This window comes from Mustela nivalis (genome assembly GCF_964662115.1).
Source record: "Mustela nivalis genome assembly, chromosome: 12".
NCBI classification, from domain to species: domain Eukaryota; kingdom Metazoa; phylum Chordata; class Mammalia; order Carnivora; family Mustelidae; genus Mustela; species Mustela nivalis.
This window is the reverse complement of record NC_139031.1, coordinates 53,130,059-53,148,312: the sequence shown is the minus strand read 5'-3', so window position 1 is coordinate 53,148,312 and position 18,254 is coordinate 53,130,059. Positions and strand designations below refer to the sequence as shown.

General features: G+C 37.2%; 1 long non-coding RNA gene across 1 annotated transcript; it reads left to right on the top strand.

Annotated features, from left to right (window-relative positions):
- The first annotated feature begins 601 nt into the window (after positions 1-601).
- Positions 602-17,746, top strand: LOC309845627. Its single transcript, XR_014301388.1, has 4 exons — positions 602-757; positions 8,151-8,218; positions 15,800-15,869; positions 17,696-17,746. It is a non-coding gene; the product is annotated as an uncharacterized lncRNA (long non-coding RNA).
- The last annotated feature ends 508 nt before the right edge of the window (positions 17,747-18,254 follow it).

The window sequence follows — 18,254 nt, the reverse complement described above, 5'->3', positions numbered from 1 at the left end:
TTCAGCTGAGAATATATTTGACTTTTGCCAAGTGAGATTTGGAAGATGCTAACAAAAACTTCAAAAGTGTGAAGGAAAATCTACTGATCATTTCTTCTATCTTTGGAAATATACTTATTTTCAAATTACTCAATAGGATGAAGGTAAATGACTATTTATTTGCTGTTTGTTGTCTAATAAGCAGACATCATTGGACTAAAATCATCTTTTTCTTGAGCTTTTAGGTTGCATCTAAATGCTAGGCTGCAATAATAGACCCATTTAGGGTCCTGCCAAGATTTTTTTTTCCTGATAGTAATTTTCCAGTAGTATGCTCAAATTAAATTCTAAGATGTCCAGAATATTTAGGCCATGGTGAGAGATGTCCTCTGTTCTGGCTGGATGACATACCTTCTATAAGTTTACCCCTATCAAAAGCAAAGAATCTACATTTCTTTTTTTTTTTTTTTCCTTTCTTTTTTTTTTTTTTTTTTTAAATCTACATTTCTTTTAATTTGCTTGTTCTAGTGTGAAACTTCACTGTTGGATACTTTTAGGGAATATATAACCATGTTTAATTCCCTTCTTATTATATTCTTCAGATGATCTCAAATGAGCTACATCATTTCTTATGTATCCTACAGAGATAATCACCAAAGAGTGAATTTTGGCTGATAGACACTGATGCCTGGAAGACCAATCAAAATGAAGAGCCAGAGTCAAGATCCTGATTCCCTTCCTGCCATCACGTCCAAAGTAGCCTTTTTCATGCATCCAGGTAATGCTTGGGCTCTCAATCCAAGATTAAAAACATCTGCTAGAGGACTTGTCAAACAGTCTTGGAACACTTAGTCGAATTCACAGGAACTCCATCTGGGACTGGTGATACTTACTTCTTTCATATCTTTAATTGTTTCTAGCACCTCCATAGATCAAAGTTCTCTCCATAATCCTTTCTTTCCATCATGGCATATTTACCCATTTTATATCAAAATATATCATCTTTACCATCTGGTTTCATAGAGGAATATAAATCTTTATCAAAGTAGATTAACATTAAGTAACTTTTTTTCCGGCACTGTGAGCCTGTATTTCTTTCTTATGTGCAAATTTAAGGAAATCATCCTCTCTTCCATGTTAGACTTTAAATATAGAAACAGGATTCCTAGGTTTTTCTAACTGTGGAGTACTTTTACATGTTGCCTTGTGCTTGAATTTAGAAGTTCAAAGGAAGTTAGTGCTTCGATACCCTTCATCTTCTGTACTAGAATGATATATATTATTCTTACAACAAATATCACTTGATCTGCATTATACTTTTGCACATTTGCAAATCTGTGTCATGTCATAAAGCTATAAACATCAACAAGACTTAATTAGTTTTTAACAATTTTTAGTACTTGGTCTGACTAGTTTATAGTTGGTCCTCAGTAAATTGTATTAATAATACAGTAGATTATTGTATTATTATATAATCATAACACTTGTGTTAAATTATAGATTTTCATGTTAAAATGAAAATTGTAAATCATCTAAATGTTGTAAAGCCTTAAATAATAGAAGGCTAAAATTATTACACATACACAGAAATATTATGTCATGATCTGATTCATACAAATGAATGTATCGTTCTAGTTGTTATAATTCATAAGCCCCTATAAAACATTATTCCTATTTCATACTCTATTCTTAGAATACTTCATATTTTCCCACTATTACACATCTAATGGATTCTTTTGTCTTGTACACAATGTAGTAGTTTATTGCTTCTACTCACCCCACACTTTCTATCATGCACACAATCTGGGTTTCTTTGTTTGTTTTAAGATCTTATTTATTTATTTGACACAGAGAGAGAGAGAGATCACAAGTAGGCAGAGAGAGGGGGGAAAGCAGGAAGCAGGCTCCCTGCTGAACAGAGGAGCGCCAATGCGGCGCTCGATCCCAGGACCCTGAGATCATGACCTGAGCCAAAGGCAGGGGTCTGACCCACTGAGCCAGGTGCCCCCACAGTCTGGGTTTTTAATACAAACAGCACATTTTTTTACCAGAAAGTAGGTGGTTAAATCTTAAAATGTTTGTGTTAATTTCTTTTTTATAGCTAAATATTTCTTTTTATTTCTGGTTTCTGATTGGTTGTTAGTGAGTCACTCTTGAAAACACAGACAGAATTCTCATTAATTACTATCAATAAGATAAATTCACATTCTCTCAAATTCCCAACACTGAAGAGCAGGCATGGACTCAAGAGACACTTTTAAGTGAGGAGAACTTACTATAAAAAGTGTTTTAGAATTTGGTAGATTTAGCCTTTTTATCCATTTTGGATAGTTACCAATTCTCTAATCCTAGTGTTAAAGGTAACACCTCAATCATGTTCCTTTACCCGGGACTAAAAAAATGTTTCTTTCTAAGACAAAGACCCTTTCCAGGGAGCACACCATAAATTCTAAATATACCTCAATATTCTTCTATTATGACATATGCCACTGAAAACTATGAAAAATGAGCTAATTTTAAAGCAAAGCTTTGAAAAGATAGCATTACTTATAATAGCATCTATCCTATTGAACTTCAAAGAGTGAAGTATTTTAGCAGCAAATGTCAAGGCTCTATTGGGGAAATCTGTAGAGGGAAAAGAAAAATATCTAAGGTCATATAGAATACAACAATTTTTATTGAAATTATAGCTCAAGAAACTTTGGGATTTTGATATAACATCATATTTACATTGACAAAATGAAATATTTATGTTTCAAACATTAAATTTACAAATATATAGTTATTTTAAAAATAGATGTAATTTTTAAATATTTACAGTGGTACTTTTTCCCCCTGAATTAACTGCTGCTATATAAAATGCCTCAGAGAGGAGAGGAGAGGAGAGGAGAAGGACCCTTCAAGTGTGATTCCCAAGACATGTTTTAATTCAATATCTGATACTAACTAGATAATGTGATCATAGGCAATATATTTTTTTTTGCCTCTGGGCCTCTTATGTAAAATTAAAGGAGTGGACTGTATGATTTTTAGAGTTCCTTTAAACACTGAACTTTATGATCTTTTTTTAATTTATTCATTTGACAGACAGAGATCACAAGCAGGCAGAGGCAGGCAGAGAGAGGAAGGGAAGCAGGCTCCCTGCTGAGCAGAGAACCTGATGCGGGGCTCGATCCCAGGACCCCGGGATCATGACCTGAGCTGAAGGCAGAGGCTTTAACCCACTGAGCCACCCAAGCGCCCCTGAAATTTATGATCTTAGAGAAAATATTTAGATTATAATCACTGTACTCAAGCCAAACACCACATAAAACCCTACAGCGTCATCCCAACCCTCACCTGTAAAAGCTAAGTGAGGAGGCTAAAATTTGCCTTCATGAGGTTGTAATGAGGCACCTAGATACCCCCCAACTGGTGATATTAGAGAAAGCCACGTAGAGAGCTGAGACTTTCAGCCCTGCTGGCCACTAATAAGCCCTCTTCTAACCCTCAGTGTCTATGGAGACCAACTAGGGAGACTGGACTCTTACTCCCACCCAGGAACAATAAGACATCCACCCCTTCCCATGTTTCCTGGGTGGTATCAGAGGAGCCCTGGTGGAAAGTCAGGACTTTCACAATAGCTAAGCTCACCCAACAGTAATGAGGAGTTTCTTTCTTGTGTCAGTGGCGGATAGGTGGGAAATTGGACTTTAACCACTACCTACCAGTAATGATGAACTGCCCCCCTTACCTGCCAGAACAGTGTCAGAGAAAGCTAGCTAGAATAGAAGATTAAAATAAGATCCAGAGTCTCTGAAGATAATGCAAAAATGTTCTGGTTACAATAGAAAATTATCCATCATACCAAGAACCAGGAAGATGCAAAGAATAATCAAAAGATACCAACATCAAGATAACCTAAATGTTAGAATTATTTGACAAGTATCTTAAAAGACCCATCATAAAAATACTTCAGTGAGCAACTAAAAACATACTTGAAGCAAATAAAAAATTAGAAAGTCTTAGGAAATACTTGATGATGTAAAGAAGAACCAAATAGAAACTTTATGACTGAAAAATACAATGACCAAGATTAAAAGGCTCAATGGCAGAAAGTAAGGGACAAAGGAAAGGGGAGCTACAATTTAAATTACTCAATTTGAACTACAGAGTTTAAATAAACTAAACATAAATGAGCAATGCCTCAGGGACCTTAGAGATTATAACAAAAAAATCTAATTAATGTCATGGGAGCTCTAGAAGGAGGAAAGAAAGAAGGCAAGGCTGAAAAAATACTCAAAGAAATAATGACTGAAAACTTCTCAAATTTGGCAAGAAATATAAACCTACAGATTTAGGGCACTGAATGAGCCCCACAGAAATTAATGTCAGAGCACCTCAAAATTAAGACTACTGAAAATGGGGGGGTGCCTGGGTGGCTCAGCTCTTAAGTGTCTGCCTTTGGCCCGGGTCATGATCCCAGGGTCCTGGGATCGAGCTCCACATTGAGTTCTCTGCTTGGCGGGAAGCCTGCTTCTCCCTCTCCCATTCCTTCTGCTTGTGTTCCCTTTCTCGCTGTGTCTTTCTCTGTCAAATAAATAAATAAAATCTTAAAAAAGAAAAGACTACTGACAATAAAGGACAAACAAATCTTGAAGCAGTCAGAGAGATATAACACCTCACATACAGGAGAAAGACAATTAGAATAATACCCTTCTTTTAAGAATGCATGGAAACAAGAAGGAAGTGGCACAATATTGATTTTTCAGGTGTTAAAGGAAAGAAATTGTCAACTCAGTCTTATAGCTAGTGAATCTCTCTCACTAAGAGAGATTTACTCTTAGTGAGACAAACTAAGGGAATTTGTCCCAGGAGACCTACCCTAAAAGAATGGCTGAAGAATTTCTCTAAACAGGAAGGAAAACAATATGAGAAAGAGCCTTAGAATATCAGGAACAAAGGAAACATGAGTAAATATAAGTGGCTTTTATTCTCCTTTTGATTTTTTAAAATTGTTTGATGGTTGACGCAAAAATTATAAAACTGTCAAATGTGGTTCTAAATACATGTGGAGGAGATATTTAAGACAATTATAAATGGGTGAGAATAATAAGAAGTAAGGGAAGCTAAGGTTTCAATACCTGCCTTGAAATGGTAAAATGAGGACAACAGTAAACTGTGATATATGTTTGACGTAATACTTAGAGCAACTAAGGAATCTATACAAAGAGGTATACTCAAAATATTGTAGATATGTCAAAATGGAATTCTAAAAAGTGTTCAAGTAATCCACAAGATGGCATGAAAAATAAAACAGAAATGAAAACCAGAAGGAGCAAACAAAAACAGAATGGCAAACCCTACATACATCAATAACAACACTAACTGTAAAAAAATCTAAATATGCCAACTAAAAATGGAACTTTGGGAGATTGGATTAAAAAACATGGCCCAACCATATGCAGGTGACAATAAAATTACTTCAAACAGAATTGAAAAGGTAGGTAGAAAGCAAAGGGATGGAAAAAGATATACCATGTGAATATTAATCAAAGGAAAGCAGGAGTGGCTATACTGATATAAGACTTCAGGACGAAGGAAATTACCAGAGACAGAGAAGGATGTGGTATAATTATAAAAGGACAAATCCACAAAGACGTAGCTATCTTTAATATGTATGCACTAGGGGCGCCTGGGTGGTTCAGTGGGTTAAGCCTCTGCCTTCAGCTCACGTCATGGTCTCAGGGTCCTGGGATCAAGTCCCACATTGAGCTCTCTGCTCAGTGGAGAGCCTGCCTCCCCCTCTCTCTCTGGCTGCCTCTCTGCCTACTTGTGCTCTTTCTCTTTGTCAAATAAATAAATAAATAATCTTAAAAAAAATACGTATGCACTAGATAATAGAGAAACTACGGTAGGGAAAATAAACTCACAGAACTGAAAGGAGAAATAGACAAATCCACAATTAGAGTGGATCCAGGGCTTGGCAATGAATTCTTAGACTTGACACAAAAGGTGCAATCCATAAAAAGAAACACTCATAAGTTGACCTTAAATAAAAATTAAAAATTTCTTCTGCGAAAGATCCTACAGACTAGAAGTGTAAGATCAGGATGCCAGAATGGTTGGTTTTTTACGAAGACTCCCTTTTTGGCTTGTAGATGGCTGCCTTCTCACTGTATCCTCACATGTCAGAGTTAGGGGGTGGAGAGGATTTCTTCTTTTTCTTATAAGGGCACTAATCCCATTATGAAGGCCCAGCCTTATGACCTCCTTTAACCCCAATTACCTCTCAACGACCCCATCTCCAAATACCATCACATCGGGTGTTAGGGCTTCAATGTGTGTATTTGGGAGGCAGGACACAAACATTTAGTCCATACAAAGGAGGAATACTAAAAATCCCCAAATTAGAAAATATGTAGTTGAATACTTAAGTGTGCATTCAGTTTCATACCAACCCCCCGGATCTTAAAGGAGACCTGACTATTTTAGAGTTCATTTAAAATTGGGGAAGAGTCTAAAAGAATTGCAGCAAGCCCTTTGGTGTTTTCCATGAGGATAATCAACAGCATTGTTTGATTATGTTTAGATGGATAAATATGTTTATTTATGGATAATGTTAGGTCTCCTTGAATGAATGTCTTCTATGTAAATAGACCTGAAATTCACACTATTCAGAACTATCTGTTGGTTTAGATTATTTTACATTACACTGTTTGTATGATATTGAAACATGGTGGTCTCTTTGCAGATCTCTATTCCCAGCCCCACATTAGATGAGTTTCCAGTTAAGCTGTCTAGGAATCTGGGCTCTAGATAAATAAAGAGAAAAATGCTAGATAAAATGTTGAGAAAGAATACTCACACCTTGATGTTTATAGAAATATGATTGCTCTTTTTTAGGATTAATTCTTTTCTACTTTTTTTTTATTTTAAAAAAGGAACTTAAAATAAACTTAACATGGTGCCAGCTGCACATTGGATTCAGATGGGAATTCCCAAGTAACTTGTGCTATTTATTGCTATAAAAACTACAGACAATCCATGTCTAAAAATTTTAAAGGGAATCTTTAAATTACTCAAAGAATTTGGGGTTTGAAATAATTCCACAGTGAACAAAGTTTACAATGAGCAATCCTAAATGATCCTGATGAGTGAAACTATAGACATTCAGAAAGGGAGTGAAGAGAAAAAAAAAATAATGAGGAAATGAGGAATACTTGTTAAATAAATGGACATGAAGAATTTGGGTTAAACATTTTGGAATTATTGGAGCTGGGAGAATGCCTAGTGATCGGTATAAATACTTAGAGTTGGTAATTAGTAAGGACTAGTTGATAGATGTGTTCTTAAATTCACTATCTGCTATTTTACAGATATGCAAATACTTTATATGACATCTCTCCCTCCTAATACCTTCACACTGGGGCATAGGGTTTAATGTACAAATTTTAGAGGGACTCAAACTTTCCACCAGAATGTCAGAAATGTCAGTACAGGTTTGGATGGTGGTGGTAGTGTTTTGTTTGTTTTCAAGCAGAAGCATAGATGGAAAGAAGTAAGGAAATATGCATGCATACTCATCGCCTTTTTCTCACACAGGAGGTAGAGTGTCATAAAAAGTTTTGTCCATTCTTTTTTTTAAAATCTAATGTAATATCCTTGAAATCCCTCAATATCAGTGGATAGAGATATTCACTCTTCATAGCTTGATAGTCTTCCATTTTATGAAAGTACCACTGTTTATTCGAATACTGTCCTATATATGGGCATTTAGGTCATTTCTAATATTTTGATATTGCAAATAATACTTGAGCATATGTTTTTATATTTGGGGGGATGTATCCTTAAGTTAAATTATTAAAAATTGAGTTTGTGGACAAAGATTAAATATGAGCATCTTTTTGTATGTTTAAGGGCCATTTGTATATATTTGCCTATGAACTATCTATTAATAATCTTTGCACCTTTTCTAAATGATTTTGGCCTTTTTATCTCTTGTTTTTTAAGAGTTCTTTACTACGAGGGGTTGTTCTAAGGGACACACTGGTATGTTGTAATAAGTGCCCAAGCAACATTACAGCGAAAATTAAGAACTAAAATATACAGATGATTTCCTTCTTTTAAAAGAGAAAAGCAAATATAAGGCCATCCCTAGAAAATAATGCTCTCTATCCATTGCTTTCCAGCCTAGCTTGTTGCATAGAAGAGAAAAAATAAGAGCTCACCAGCCCTCTGAGAACTGTATTGAACTCAGGTAAGCCTACGAGAGCTATGTTCAAGTGTCCTCTTTCTTGTATGATGAGAAACAGACATGCAGTCAAACAGTTCTCTTCAAAATAATCCATATGGCATTTATAAATATTTCCATTCTTATTTGGTTGATAGAGAGTACAGTTCTCTATATATTGTTACCTATAAACTTGATTATCATTGTCAAAGCAGTCCTCTGTGCCCACTGGCTGGAACACTGCCTTCATAGAAACGTTCGGTGGTACATTACAACACAAATCGTCTTTATCTCCGTATCATTCTTCAGAGCACACCCCTCTCATTTTCCCACTTTATGTAATACATATACCTTGGGGAATCTTTATTATTACTAGCCTATTATTCTAAGCCATAATTATCTGGATCGGAACACACCGGATTCCCTAGGTATATATTTGTACAATATTATTATGAGTCACATCAGCCAACTTCAGTCGTTCCTCTCCTCCTCCCCCTCTCTTTTTCCCTCTTTCCTTGGTCCCTCATTCCCTTCTTTCCTTCCTCCCTCTTCTCTCCCCCCTCTTGACTTCTTTACTTCCTTTTCTGTAACATGTTCATATGTCTTCTCAGACCCAAGTTTATTCCACGTGAGGCCTTTCTCCATTATAACTTTGTCCTTTCAGAGATAGTTCAGCATGGATTTGTAGACCATGTACTTCAGATTACAGAACAAACAAAATTGCCTCAAGTTAGGTAATCAGGTGCTGCCGATTCGGTTAAACTCTACTACATATTTGCATTCTTTTTTTTAACCACATGTTTAAAGATTCAGATTAAAGCCTGAATTTTTATGGCAATGAGCGTGTGTGTTTGTGTGTGTTTTTCTTTTCATTTTGCAATTCGCTGGTAGAAGATTTACTGATGAGAACACTGACTTAGACAAAATAAAAATCCACTCAACAGGGCCATGTGTCACGTGTTTAAAAACGGAATGCTCCCATTTTGCAGTCTATTACCCCTGCCTAAGTACTTTTCCACTACTTTGGAACCTTTTATTCATTATTTCTCCATTTTCCTTTTTGCTACTATTCAGATTCATCCCCATTCTGATTATAAATAAAAAAGTTGCTTCTTGACGGATATAATTACTCAGTCTGCAGCCTGAGATAGAACTTCTTTCAAAAAGAATTAGATTTCTCTCAACTAATGAGTCATTAAGTTTCATATCTATTGCCAACTACATCTTATCTTTTATTTAATGTGATGTGCTGAATCCAGAAATCTCCCTGAATGCCAAAATATTCTCTCCCTCTCTCTACACTCTTTCTCCGGGGATCCATACATTTGTTCACTCACCTCAGCTCTGATCCACATGCCTGCTCTTTCCATTCCAGCCATCTCCGTGAGCTGCCAGTCACATTGTGTTTGGCCGGAAGGCTTGGGCCTTTTGAATTTGTGCAGCCAAATATCCACAGACTGGGCTCACTCCACCCAGCACGTTTGGATTTTGGTTTCGGCATTATTTTTCACACAGACTTCCAGAAACGAGAGGTGCTCTTACCAAATCCCCATGCCACCTGGCTCTTTCTCCTTACTTATATTTCCCATTTTCCCAGCTGCAGTGTAACTGCCAACCTAAGAGTAGATAGTAAAAGACTCTTGGGAGTGCCCTGGGTTTCACAATCAATGTGTGCTGCCTGCTGCTGCCTCGGGGGCTTATTTACTAAAAATTTTACAATTTTGTATTTTCTTCTAAGCCACCTCAGCAAAGGTTTTGACTTTCAGTGGTGGAAGATGATAGAATGATGACAGGTTGGCATGAGGTAGCTTTTGCCAGCTGAATGAAAAGAACCTTAAAGACTTTGGAGAAAGCATCTAGGAATAACCTGACAGCATTTCCTTTGAAAACCCTTTATAGTTCAGCTGAGTAGCTATCAAATACTAAAGGTAGCCTGTTTGCTTCTCACAGTGGCGTTCTGTTTTCTTCTCAAAATTTGGAGTGAAAGAATTGGGAATTAGCAGCTCTAGGTTTCATTACCTTACATTTGATGGTGTTTATTATTAGAATATGCAAATACCAGTCATTTTGACCAAAAGGATTAAAGAATACCATTCCATCATAGATAATTTGTTGCTTGTGCTTCTTAAGTATAAAAAATAATAATAATTTCATTTCTTGACTCCACCTCCCTAAAATGGGGGACCTATTATTAGTTAAAACTGTTAGCCATCAGGTAGAGGATAGTTTTGCTGCCTTCCTTTTAACGGGTTTTTACTTTCTTTCTTTCTTTTTCTATTTATTTATTTGACAGAGAAAGAGATCAGAAGTAGGCATAAAGGCAGGCAGAGAGGGGGGAAACAGGCTCCCTGCTGAGCAGAGAGCCTGATGCGGGGCTGGATCCCAGGACCCCAGGACCATGACCTGAACTGAAGGCAGAGGCTTAACCCACTGAGCCACCCAGGTGCCCCTTAACAGGTTTTTATTTATTTATTTAAAGATTTTATTTATTTATCAGAGAGAGAGAGGGGGAGAGAGCGAGCACAGGCAGGCAGAATGGCAGGCAGAGGCAGAGGGAGAAGCAGGCTCCCTGCCGAGCAAGGAGCCCGATGTGGGACTCGATCCAGGACGCTGGGATCATGACCTGAGCCAAAGGCAGCCACTCAACCAACTGAGCCACCCAGGCGTCCCTTAACAGGTTTTTAAATCATCACAGATACCAAATGGAGAGAGCCCTGTACCATATTACTCCTATAAGCTGAGAAATCAGAATTATAGGATACTAAACTGCCAGTGGCATGCATTTGACACAGTTTTCTCACCTGCATCTGGACCAAAACACACCCTAAGTCTTATGGATACAGGATGCTAAGGCTGCAGGTCACATCACAATGACATCCGTGAGATTTCTGAGCATTGAAGGAGTTATCATAGTGGCCTAGTATTTGGCTCTCAGCTTTTTATGTCCAGGATTTCAGGATATCAGTTCTACATTGAGATCTTGAGGAAGTTATGAGTCTGATTATATGTACCAGAAATACATTTATAAGGCAATTTTCAGGTATATGTATTTATCTTGGAAGACATCCTTCCAGGAATCAAAATTTCTACTATACAAGATACCCCACTCCTAATACCAAACCATTTAGAAGCCAAATCAGCAAGCAGAAATTGTTTGAGGAGTATGAGATCATACAGAAAGACTAGAATGGGATTGAAGTCTTCTTCATTAAGCACTTGGAACATTGTTGTGCTACAGATTTCTTCCTTTTGAGGAAAGGATGTGTTACTTGAATCTTCCATACACAGTTTCCCTCACACACTCGCTTATTCTCTTACTCTCTTGCTCCTTCTCTTTTTCTCTGTTCCTTTCTAAAATTGGTCTGATAACCATCAGTACTTTTTTTTTTTTTCCTGGCAAGCTCTCTTTTTTTCATATTCCACTGTAACTATCTTTCACTCTCATTGCAACAGTACCTTCCTTCATTTCAACATAGTTTCATACTATGTTACAACTCACAAGGGTATAGGGTTTTTTTTTTTTTTAATTGCCCAGCAGAATTACTATTTCCCAGTGTTTAAAAGATTATTACTATTGATAAAATTTCCAAACACTTTTTGTTTGCCTTAAATAATTTTGGACAAAGAATCCAATCCATCCATGGTGTATACATTCTACTTAGCTTTCCTCATAGTTGCTGAAATTTCCTTTGGGAGTCTGTCTATCTTTCAGAACTTTAAAAACCTTATACATCTAGATTTTTCTTCCTAAATGGCTCTTTTACAAGAGTCATTGAAATTAGAAGTGCCATCTTCAGTGACACTGCATGAGAGAAAAAACTGCCTTTGATTCCCTGCACCATAACCAACAATTTTATCAAATAAGGAATAGATTAGAGTGAGTGTGGTATGTGCAGTTCAGAAATCAGTTTCTCTTACCAGAGATCTACATTCGAAGTACAGCTCCCCTGTTACATCAGCTGTGGAACTATGGGTCAGGTCCTTCTCTTAGCTTTAGTTTTCTTATCTATAAAAGGTGAAAGCTAAATCTCTCTCTCCCTGCTCCTCCCTTTATCCCACACCAACACTAGGGCTGCTATAAGGCTTCAATGAGAAAACATGACATGCTGAGGCACGTGACTGGCAGGAGCTAGTCATCAGTAAGGGTTGGCCAACATGTTACCATCTGAGTATGGGTAAGGATACTGGGATGAATTTTCTGCTGCCAACTCAGCATCATAACTGCACCTTTTTTTATTTTTAAGATTTTATTTATTTATTTGACAGACAGAGATCACAAGTAGGCAGAGAGGCAGGCAGAGAGAGAGGAAGAAGCAGGCTCCCTGCTGAGCAGAGAGCCCGATGTGGGGCTCGATTCCAGGACCCTGGGATCATGACCTGAGCCGAAGGCAGGGGCTTTAACCCACTGAGCCACCCAGGTGCCCCATAACTACACTTTTTTAAGGTCTGGGAGATTGCGTTCCCCACATTCCTCTTCCTTATTTCATTCTGGGTAAGATTTCCCTTTTCCCTTTGAGAGGAAGTTGCATGAGGTTTGGACAGCAGAAGAGAAGCTAAATATATTATTGTGTGGATGTGGTGGCAGCCAGACTTGTAGGCAGGCATGAGAATCACAGCAGCTTTTTAGTGAGCACTTGAGAACTACCCGGATCATAGCTTCAGGTGGCAGCGGTCTTTCCTAACTCTGCAGGCCAACTTCCCTGACTTTCCAGCTCTGGTGCCCTTGATTTTCCATGGCAAATCTCTGATCTTCCCTTTCCAGATCTTCCAACATCCATATAAAACCCAGTTTCTAAGTGAAACCTTTTATTCTTGGAAGAGTGAAACCGGTGGGTCTGTTTTTCTGACTGACCCCAGCCTGTTGAAGCTGGCTGTAGTCAGGTTCAGGGAAATGCTGGAAAGTGGAATTCACCTGAAACCAGGCAACTGCCCCTGTCCTATATTGAGAAGGCTTATTTATAGATCAATTGAATAATATTATTCTTGCCCATTAGACTACGGCAGCACGTCTCATGCTTGGCCCATAGTAAGGACTCAGTAAACACTTCTTGAAAGCCAGCATGTATGTATGACTGCTTCTGTTTGACCTTCCCCTCAGTCCCCTTCTTCTCCCCTTCTTGTTTCCTCTTCCACCACTGGATAGTTGAACAAGAGCCACGATCCTGTGGTCACGTTGTTCCTTGTTCATTGTTCACATCACATCTATCTAATCAAACTTTTTCTGAAGAGTTTTTCAAGTCGAAGCTAACAGAAGGGACTCATTATAGCCTGGAAGCTACCAGGAGCCCTTGTCTCAACACCATGAAGTTTGTCTGGAAGAGACAAAAGAGCAGGCATGTGAAATGGTGAGAGGATCCTGTCAGTATTCAGATCCACTCACGGCCTAGTGGAGGATGGCGTATCCCTCACCATTACGGTTTGGTTGTGAAGGATGATACACCACCTTTCTTGCCTGAGCAAGTAGGAACTGAGTTTCTGTCACTGCACCAAAAGATCCACCTGCTTGTACCCCACTAGTTTTATAGTGCCCCCGCTCCTGCCTTCACTTTTCACCATGCCCTTAACATCCCCTTTTGGAAGGAGAGAAATGATAGAGGCAAAAGTTAGAGTTGAGTTAGAGAAGAAAATGTGGGTACCTGTAAAAGGAAGGCAGGAAGAGAATTACCAAGGGTCTTCAAAGACAAGGCTGTGAGAGAGCAAATTTAAGAATTAATCTTTTAAAGTTTATAAGTAAATGCATTTTGTTCTGGCAAAAATAACCAAAACCTAGTGTTAAGACAACCATTCAGTTTCCCATTTTGTTAGTTATGTCATTCTTCAGATCTGCACTAACTTAATAACTCCATAGAATCACATGCTTGCCATATTATATCACAATTTTTCTACCTACTAGCTTTTCTGCTTTACTGATCTGTAATCTATAGCAAAGCAGAGATCGTCTTTTATTTGTCTGCACATTTCCAGCATCTAGAGTATTGCTCATCCCACAGTACATGATCGGTAATTCTGTTGAACAAATGAAATGTACTTACACAAAATGTATAGCAAAGTAATATCTCTGTCTTGACACATTAAGAAAGATCAATTGGCACATTCGTTCAAAGAAATATTGTATACATTATAGTTTAATGAGGAATTTGGACAGTTTTTGACATTTTAATTATATGGGAAAAATATATATATATACACACACATACATATGTGTATGATGTAACCATATATAATTTCCATGCACCACTTTAAAATGTTTTCTAGAATTCAGACTGAAAAAATCTGGAAATACTATGAGTTAATTCTTTGGTGTTTCTTCCCTATCTCTCTCCCTCCCTTTCTTATTTCCAAGTAGCAAGTCACGTGCTACAGGAGCTGTAGATAGTAAGACGTACAAGCTCTTGGTCCTTCCTTAAGACAGATGCTGGAGTCCAGTGATAATAGAGATAGACACACTGGCAAATGTCTGTCTATCTGTTCTCTAACATGCTTAGAGTTATTAGAGATAAATATTTTATTTTATTATCAAATGACCAGCAAAGGACCCAACAGCAATCGTGAATTTGTGTCTTAAAGTAAAATCTGACTCAGCTCTCAAAGTATGGAAAGATGCTATAAAAATTTGACAACCTAACAAAAGTGGAAAAGAACGGCTCACGTAAATGCTCTGGAGTAAGAATAATGATAACAATATTATCTAATGTTTAGAGTGCTAAGTGCCATGAATTCTGATACATATATTACATGTTATATCTATATTACTCTATGCCTACTAGGCACATGAGGTAGCTATAAATAATTACATATTTGCAAATACAGAAAATTATGCTGAAAGATATTAAATAGGTTTCCCAAGATCACATAGCTAACATGTGCTAGAGCCAGCATTCAAAGCCAAAGGTGTCTATCTGCAGAGCCAGCATTCTTTCGTCAAGCAAAGAGACAATGTTCAAATATACACTTGGCAAAGAGAAAAATCAATGCTGTTATAATAGATAGTATGGAGTGTGGATCCTAAGAAGCTGTATGGAACAGGGTTTAGTAGATGCCTCATGATGGAAACCATGTATTTAGAAGAGTTGGGAATGAAGTTTAAATATATTTAAAAAGATTAGAGCAGTGAAAGGCCAAGGTTCACAATGTCAGAGGTGGAAAACAGTCTTAAATAAATATTTAACTAAAATACGGCATAGATATGCTACTATAGAATGGAAGATGATCATCATTGAGTCATTGCAGAGTTTTCAAAGGTTAGATAAAAAAACATTCTTTTGTCTACTTTGAAATGTTTACTCTACAAATATCTAAGATAAATAAGTAGAAATACACAGATTAGAAACAAGGTTGCTCCTAGACAGAGAGGCTCCATTTAAGCTACAAGGACCGAAAGTCTGAAAGAGATAGTTCATTGAGGAAAAGTAGAGTTTTCTTATCAAAGAAAGTGATACTGGGCAGGAAAAATAAAAGCAGATATTTGCTTCATGTAGTATTTGAAATATATGTCTGGATTTTGTCTAGAATATTTAGCTGGAATTTCAAGGGCCTTAACTCCACTATGTTTTTTTCTTTTTCTTTCTACCCTTGGCTTTACATGTGCCTTGTCACTCCTGGCTATAGCCTCAGCCATCATAAAAGAGCTCAGATGTTGTGGTGGAAAGAGTACCAGATTCAGAATCATCCTTAACAGGTAGGATTCTGTATATTCTTTGATTAGGCTACAACTCATCAAACATCAACTGAATTTGTTCTAAATCAAGAGAGGTGACTCTAGGATCCATTCAGTTTTAAAATCCTATTATTCTTCACTGGTCCTCATTAAGTTATAAAATTCCTTTCCTACAGTACTTCTTCCACAACCATCCTGAGTTGGTACTTCCTTTTCCTATACATATACACATATGAATCGTGGTCCAAGTTAGTTTTGTTAAGGTTAAACCATATATTTATTTGAACATTTATGTGTCAGCTCAGTTCTGAATTATTTTTTAAATAATTTTAAAATATTTAAATTTTTAAATTATTTTTATATTGAAAAATAATAATTTTAAAATAATTTTTTAAAGTGCTATGAACATTTACAAATATTCATTTATAAATGTATACTGTGACAAATATGTATTAAGGCCTCCATATATAGTTGTTTGATGGACTAGAAGCTTCCAAGCCACTTCACTCTTATGGTGGGAAAACAAAAAGTAATCTGTCTCTAAGAATTGTTTTTATCATAAGAAATCAGTTTTTATAATTTTATTTTACAGAGGAGGAAATTGAAATGAGGGTTAGCTGAGGTTCTTGTCTCAGTCATGCCTTGTGTCCTCTGATTCTAGATCTAATTTTCTTCCATCTATATCACATAAGAATTTTCTATCAAATGTATGTTTGAAATTAGCAGTCCCTAAGCTGATTCTTCTTCCAAATGCCTATCCATTTATTCAACCATCAAGTGTGTCGGCCCTATGCGGGGTGTAGGCTATAGAAAAAAGGAAGCCAGTGATTGCTGTATGTTGGCCTATGAGGTAGCAGTAGAGTATGTAAGAGCAACAAAATGGCGCTAAGAATATACTGTGAGGAGTAGAATGATGAACCAGGATATAATGTAGGAAATACAATGAGAAGCATTTAATCCAGACCAAATGGGACAAAAAAAGTTTTTTTGAGGTAATGATAAAGCTAAGTCTTAGAAGGAAAGAATGGACATTTTAGGCAAATGAAGCAGCATACACACACACACACACACAAAGAGATGAAGTTGCCTCAGCCCTGTGGGGAATAGCAAATGACTCAGCCTGGCTGGGACCAGAGGCAAAGAGAAGACTCTGCATACTCTGCATAGGAATTCTTCTTTTGTAAAATAATAAATAGTTTTGTATTATACTTAAAAGAAATGTGCAATTCATCACAAAATTAAAGGGGTTAAAAAAAAAAAAAAGGAGGTGTGACAATAATATAAGACCTGAAAGAACAAGATCAATCCCAGAAGGAAGGAAAAGGAGAGAGAGAAGCATGAAAGTATCTTGACCTTTGGTTGCTGAGCAGCAGAGGAAGGTCTCTCTGTGGTCCCTTCCAGCACAAATCAGTCAGCCAAGGTGAAAGTCACCTGAAGAAACAGACATAAGTCACTGTGTGCGTTTATTTTCCCTACCACAATCCAGAAGGAGGACCAAATCAGTTCAGAATCTGTGGCTTTGCCTGCATGAGTGATAGCAGGTCATTTTCAGTGGGCCAAGTCCAGCACTGTATTTATTCAGCGCTGAAATGTAGTGAGGGAACAGGGAGTTGGTTGACTTCCAGAATTATGAAATAAAACATTTGGCCACAAAATTAACCAAATGAACAAATGTCTTTTGAGGTTTGTTGTGGTAGCTGTATTTTGCATCAAGCCTACTTTGGGATGCATAGGCTTTTCCTCTTATACTACATTGATTTGCCTCAGCCAATGAAAATCACTAATGTCAGAATATATACAATATTGTGTATTATGAAATTCACAGTCTTTTCCCTGAACTCCAGCAGAAATCGATACCTGGGTCACTATAAAGGAGACTTGCTTTCAACACTGGTCATCTCACCAGGGAGGTAAGTCTGTAAAAAAATTTTTAATTCCCTGAAGCCAATATTAACATACACCCTGAAGTTCTATTCACTTGAATCTGTCAGTTTCCTTTGTCAGCTGAAGTTGAAATTGGCTACACAACTATATTTAATTAGGTTGTATTCTCCTAGCTCTGAATTTCATTATTATTCAATAAATGGCTGATAAAATGGGATAGGTCCATCCACTCTATAAAAATCTTCAACTTGGGAAGGAATATACATTCAAGTCATTTTCAGTATCCTTTTTTTTTTTTTTTAAGATTCTATTTATTTATTTGACAGACAGAGATCACAAGTGGACAGAGAGGCAGGCAGAGAGACAGAGAAGGGAGAAGCCGGCTCCCCGCTGAGCAGAGAGCAGGATGCGGGGCTTGATCCCAGAACTGTGAGACTATGACCTGAGTCATGGGTTATGAATAAACAGGCTTAACTCATTGAGCCACCCAGTTGCCCTTTTTTCAGTATCCTTGTATTCTGT